The sequence below is a fragment of the Citrus sinensis genome, chromosome 8, assembly GCF_022201045.2.
Source record: "Citrus sinensis cultivar Valencia sweet orange chromosome 8, DVS_A1.0, whole genome shotgun sequence".
NCBI lineage: Eukaryota > Viridiplantae > Streptophyta > Magnoliopsida > Sapindales > Rutaceae > Citrus > Citrus sinensis.
In genome coordinates this window covers 21,873,105-21,879,561 of record NC_068563.1, presented here as the reverse complement: position 1 = coordinate 21,879,561, position 6,457 = coordinate 21,873,105, and the positions used below count along the sequence as shown (strand labels likewise).

The following is a 6,457-nucleotide window of genomic DNA, read 5'->3' as shown; positions in this document are numbered from 1 at the left end:
AAATCTTCTTTTTCCAGATTATTTTTCACATACACCGGTACAGTCTCTGACTTTTCTTTTACAATGCTATCATCTTCATCTCTCATTTGCAGTTGGTCTTCTACAAAGATAATATCTCTGCTGATGACGATCTTATGGGTAGTGGAGTCCCACATACGATACCCCTTTACTCCATCAGCATATCCCAAGAAGATACACCTTCTAGATTTTGGATCCAACTTTACTCTTTCTTCGGCATTGTATATTACATACGCAGGACATCCAAATGCATGTAGGTAGGAGTAATCAGCTGGCTTTCCAATCCACATCTCCATCGCTTTCTTCAACCCAATAGCTGTAAATGGTGATCAATTTGCTATATAACAGGTAGTTTTGGCTGCTTCTACCCAAAATGAATTGGGTAGACCAACAGTCCTCAACATGGCTCTTATCTTTTCTATAAGAGTTATATTCATCCGCTTTGCCACTCCATTTTGTTGAGGAGTATATGCTACCGTGAACTGCCTTTGAATACCTTCTTACTTACAGAAAGTAAGAAACTCGCCGTCTGTATACTCTCTATCGTTATCTGTCCTTAAGCACTTAATCATTTTCCCGGATTCAAGTTCAACCCGCGCTTTGTACTATTTGAACACTGGAAATACATTTGACTTTTTCTTAATTGGATACACCCAACATTGTTAGCCTATATAGCTATAAATATTGATTTTGATGATAACAAACCACATGTATTGATTAAGTAAAGATTTATGAATTGCGCTTTTATAATAAGAAAATGATGTTACGGAATTAAAGTATCTTGAACTAAAATGAAAGTATTTTAAAATCTTTGATAGTATTTTAAATTTCGGATTTGGACCTATTTGAAATTATTTAAATATTTTTGGGTCATTCTATAATTTCACATAGTTTGGGCAAAATCATAATTTTAAAAAGTTTTGGGATTGACAAAGCATTATTTAAAATTCTAAAATTGGACCTATTTGTAAACATTCATAACGTTTTGGGCCATATTACAGTTTTATACAGTTTTGGGGTTAAAATATAATTTAAAAAAATAATTCACTGTAGCAGTCACTGTAGCAAGCGGCTAACCAGATGTGAAAAATCGGCAAGCCAGATTTTGAGCAGAATCTATCCGAATTGAAAGCGGCTAACCAGATCCTGACAAACGGTAATCCGATTGTTGGGTAGTAAGCTTCTGGAGCATAAACGGCTATCCGGATTTGACAAAGCGGCATGCCGGATGTTCAAAAATTCAAAATTGTGGCTGTAACGGTAACATTAAGCGGCTAACTGGATGTCCATAAACGGTAAGCCAGTTATGACCAAAATGTGCATAACGGCTAGTTTTTTAGCTCAAACTATATAAACTCAAATCCAACTCATTTTCAAGTTCTCCAAGAAGCATAAACAAAAAGCACACGAGATATCTTGAGCCTTCAACTTGCAAAACACAAAACATTGAATCATTCCTTGTTCTTCATTTTTTAATATCTACTCATTGAGTGAGTTTCATTGTAACTTTCATTTCTACATCTCAATTGTAAGAGTTTGAGTGTGTGAGACACTTGAGTGAAGAGATTGGGAGATAATCTCTTTGTTGTAAAGGTTCATTGACACCTTGAAGTCAATTGTAAATGGTTGAAGCCTTGGAAAGACTTGGATAGTGAAATCCTCAAGCTTGGATCGCTTGGAGGCGTGGACGTAGGTGGGGTTTGCCAAACAACGTAAACATTCATGTGTTTGTTTCTCTTCTTCTTTACTCATTAGTTATTGTGCTTTTATTGAACTTATTGCTTTTAATTTTTATTAAGACATTAGATTGCTTGTTGTGTGGATTTGCTAGGATAATTTTTAAAATTTCAATTCACCCCCCCTCTTGGGTTGTGATTAGTATTAAAAATTGTTTAATTATCAAGCGATAATATGTTATTTTATGCTTATGTTATAATTTATATTTGTGTTTATGTAATATATTATGAATTATTAATTATGTTTTAAATATATTTAATTTTGTGTATTTTTATGTGTTTATTAGGAAAATTATTAATTTCACGTACTTCGAGGCTCCAAACAGATAAACGGAGGTCAAATTTGGATTCCGGAGGTCCGAAAACCTTAAGATCAGTCAAGATCGGCTTAAAATTGGGCTTGTGTAAAAAAAGTTGACTTTTCCTGTTGACCGAGCACTGATTGGATGATGAAATGAGCTTACAATAGATATGAGTGCATGGGATAATTGGCAATCTTGACTAAATCTCAACCGTTCATGATTCAATGGCCATGATTGTGCCACGTGGCAATGGTTGGTGAAGCAAGTTGGAGGATCCGAATCTTTGTATTTGGGTCGACCCGATCCACCCATTAACCCGCCAAATCTCAACCGTTCTTTGGGTAAATCGGACGAGTCAAATGATGCCATGTGTGATGTTGACTTTTGAAGTTTGACCAGCCATTGGATCTTGATCTAAGGGTTGTGAGGAGCACATGCATGAAGCCTATGATGGACCGCAAAGCACTGGATTATGAATTTATTTTTCTATAAATAGAGTCTCATTTTTATGTTTTAATCATCTCTCTACAACTCTCTTCTTCTCAAATTCTCTCCATCTCCTTATAATCTTGATTTCCAGGTGTGTTTTTAATATTTTGTATAATTATTTTCATTAATAAAATTAGTTTTATTTCCAATTTTAGTTGTTTTTATTTCTTTTAATTATAAGTAATTCAATTTTACTACTTCTTTTTATTTTAATTATGCTTAACTAAATAATATTAGTTAGGGGAAGGTGAAACTCTTAAGAAATAAATATGATTTAATCAAATTCTATGTTTAATTTTATAAATTAAATTATTTTCTATTTAATTTTATACATGTTTTATATTTTGAAAATTTGATTTATTGTAGACAAACAAATGAATTTGGCACAATAAATTCTTAAGATCTTAATATAAGGCATGGTGAAATGGTATTTTGACTTATTGTAGACAAATTAAATTTTGGCACAATAAATACTTAATCCATCATAAAATTAAAGGGAAAATAATAATAATTTGTATAATTAATCTTTTGAGTAATAAATCTAAAACAAATTGGCAAAAAGAATTTATTAAGTTTTATTTATTTCTAAGAGTGGATCCATAACCCTAACTAGTTCAATTCCATAGTTTCATTTAAATTAAGTTGTTTATATTCAATTTTTAATTTCAATTTTTAGATAAAATAAAATAAACTAATTAAATCTTTTCTCTGTGGATCGACCTCGGACTCACCGAGTTATAATACAACAAGACACTCTTATACTTGGGAGTTAAAATTTACTTTTAAGTTGTGTCAAGTTTTTGGCGCCGTTGCCGGGGAAAAGGTTTTTATTTGGTTTGTTTTTCCGTTTTTATTTTTCTCTTATATGTAAAATTTCGTTTGCCCCCTTTTCCTTTTCTTAAATTCTCTTTTGTCCCCATATCTTTCATAATTCTCGTTTCACCCCAACAGTTTCCGTTTCTAGCCCAATCTTCTGGTAATTACGTTCGGACCCCGATATCTTTCAATTGTTTCACTTTCATCCCAAATTGCTAATTCTAAACTTCTAAAAATTACAGTTTGACCATAAAATTAAAAATAATTTGCAATAGAATCCCTAGACGAAATTCCTCAACATAATCAAGACTTGGACATATTTGGACATACTTTGGACATATTTGGACTTATTTTGGACCAAACTAACTTTAACTATTAACTCTAATTACTAACTCTTAACTTACTAACTGCTAACTCCTAACTTTTATTTAATTTCAGTTATTTAATTTTCTGCATTTATTTTATTTCGTATTTATTTATTTTTTTTTGCTTTATTGGTGGGTTTAACCACCAAACTAACTACTAACCCTTAACTTTTATTTTCAGTTATTTAATTTTCAGTATTTATTTAATTTTGCATTTTTTATTTTTTTAATTGGTGGGTTCAACCACCATTTTTGTTATTTAATTTTCTTTTGTATACTTATATTATTTGCTTATTTATTTATTTTATTTTATTTTGTTATCAATTTGTGTAAATATTATCTTTATAACATAACCCTTGCATGAGACATTGGTCTCGATCTTCAAGTGGCAGGTTAATTCGTAGATCTCAATCTCCACCACCAATCATGGATGAGAATCAAGGCGAAAACGTTTTGGGCGAACCTAATCCTCAAATTGATCAGGGAGACAACCAATCTCAACATGGGCATGATCAGAATCAACCAAGGACTCTGAGAGACTACATGAATCCAACCAGAACCGGAGCACCGTCGTGTATAGTATTTCCTCCAGAAGCATCTCGATTCAATTTTAAACCAGGTATTATCCAACTTTTACCAACATTTCATGGTTTAGAATCTGAGAATCCGTACTTGCATCTAAGAGATTTTGAGGAAGTTTGTAATACATACACGGACCAAAATTGTAGCATGAACATAATTAGATTAAAGCTTTTTCCTTTTTCATTAAAAGATAAAGCTAAAACTTGGCTACAAAACCTTAGATCTGGATCAGTAAGAAGTTGGAATAACATGCAAGAACAGTTTTTGAAAAAATTCTTTCCACCTCATAGAACAAATTCTTTTAAAAGGCAAATCACTTCTTTCACTCAAAAAAATGGAGAAACATTATACCAATGTTGGGATAGGTTTAAAGAGTTGCTTAACATATGCCCACATCATGGTTTTGAAACTTGGCGATTGGTCACTTATTTCTACGAAGGCTTAATACCCCAAAGTAGACAGGTTGTTGAAATGATGTGTAATGGTGAATTTAGGGATAAAAATCCTGAAGATGCACTAGATTACCTTGACCAATTAGCTGAAAATGCACAACATTGGGATACTGTTGGAACTTTTGAATTGACAAATAAGCAACAATCATCTCCATCTAGTGGAGGAATCCATAACCTTAGGGAAGATCATGATTTACAAGCAAAATTTGCATCCCTAGTTAGGAAAGTTGAAGCTTTGGAGCATAAAAAGAGTGATCAAGTAAAATCTGTTCAAGAAATTGCATGTAACATATGTAATTCGAATGATCATTTCACTCAAGAGTGTCCCACTTTGCCTGCACTTAAAGAATGTCTAAATGATCAAGCTAATGTTATTAACACTTTCAATAAACCAAACCCATATTCACAGACTTATAATCCTGGTTGGAAAAATCATCCGAATTTCAGTTGGAGGAATAATAATAATGCACAATCTTCACAAGCACCACCTCCACAAAATTTTCAAAATCCTCAGCCTTATGCACCATATGTTCCACCACCTTGGAAAAATCTGGAGGACACAATGCATTCATTCATCAGAAAGCAAGATGTTATTAACAATCAAAATGCACAAACTTTTTCTGATTTGAAAGATACACTTGCTAAAATTGCTTCTGCACTCACCATTCAAGAAAAAGGAAAATTTCCAGCCCAACCACAACCAAATCCTAAAATTCAACAAAATCCACCCACAGACCAAGTCAAGTCAGTTATAACTCTTCGTAGTGGTAAGGTTGTTGATAGACCTATGCCTGAACCTTATGAAAATGATGAAAATTCAAAGGGTAAGGAAGGACTAAATGAACTTACACCTAGTGAAGAAATAACTAGTGTTCCACCTGAACTACCATTTCCGCATGCATTGAATAAACCAAAGAAATCAAACCACTCTTCTGAAATTTATGAAATCTTTAAGCAAGTGAAAGTTAACATTCCTCTATTAGATGCAATCAAGCAGGTTCCTTCATATGCCAAATTTTTAAAGGACTTGTGCACTGTTAAGAGGAAATTGAAGGTAAGAAAGAGTGCTTTCATAGCCGAACAGGTAAGTACAATTCTGTCTACTAATAATAAGTTGAAATATAAAGATCCTGGTTGTCCTACCATTTCTTGTATTATTGGTAACCACAAAATTGAGCATGCTTTACTAGATCTTGGTGCTAGTGTTAATTTGCTTCCATATTCAGTTTATCTTCAACTTAATCTTGGTGAGTTAAAATCAACTTCAACTACACTTTTGCTTGCCGATAGATCAGTTAAAGTACCAAAAGGAATAGTGGAAGATGTTTTAGTACAAGTTGATAAATTTATTTATCCTGTGGATTTTATTGTCTTGGAAACTGAACCTGTTGTGAATAATTACAAACCAATTCCTGTAATTTTAGGTCGACCATTTTTAGCAACTGCTAATGCTTTGATTAATTGTAGGAATGGTTTAATGAATTTATCCTTTGGGAATATGACTTTGGAATTGAATGTTTTCAACATGTGCAGGCAACCTAATGAAGAAAATGAGAATGAAGATGATACTGATGAACAAAAGGAATTGTTTGAATCTTGTATCGAGGAAAATATTCAAAAAGGGGATTTTTCTGAACTTTCTAATGTTTGTTTAGTTAATTCAATTGAGTCAAATAAGCAACTTAAACTTGATATTT

General features: G+C 32.6%; 1 non-coding gene across 1 annotated transcript; it reads right to left on the bottom strand.

Moving 5' to 3' along the window:
* Positions 1 to 4,603: 4,603 nt before the first annotated feature.
* On the bottom strand, positions 4,604 to 4,712 carry LOC127899494 (small nucleolar RNA R71). Its single transcript, XR_008051371.1, has one exon. It is a non-coding gene; the product is annotated as a small nucleolar RNA R71 (small nucleolar RNA).
* Positions 4,713 to 6,457: the final 1,745 nt, after the last annotated feature.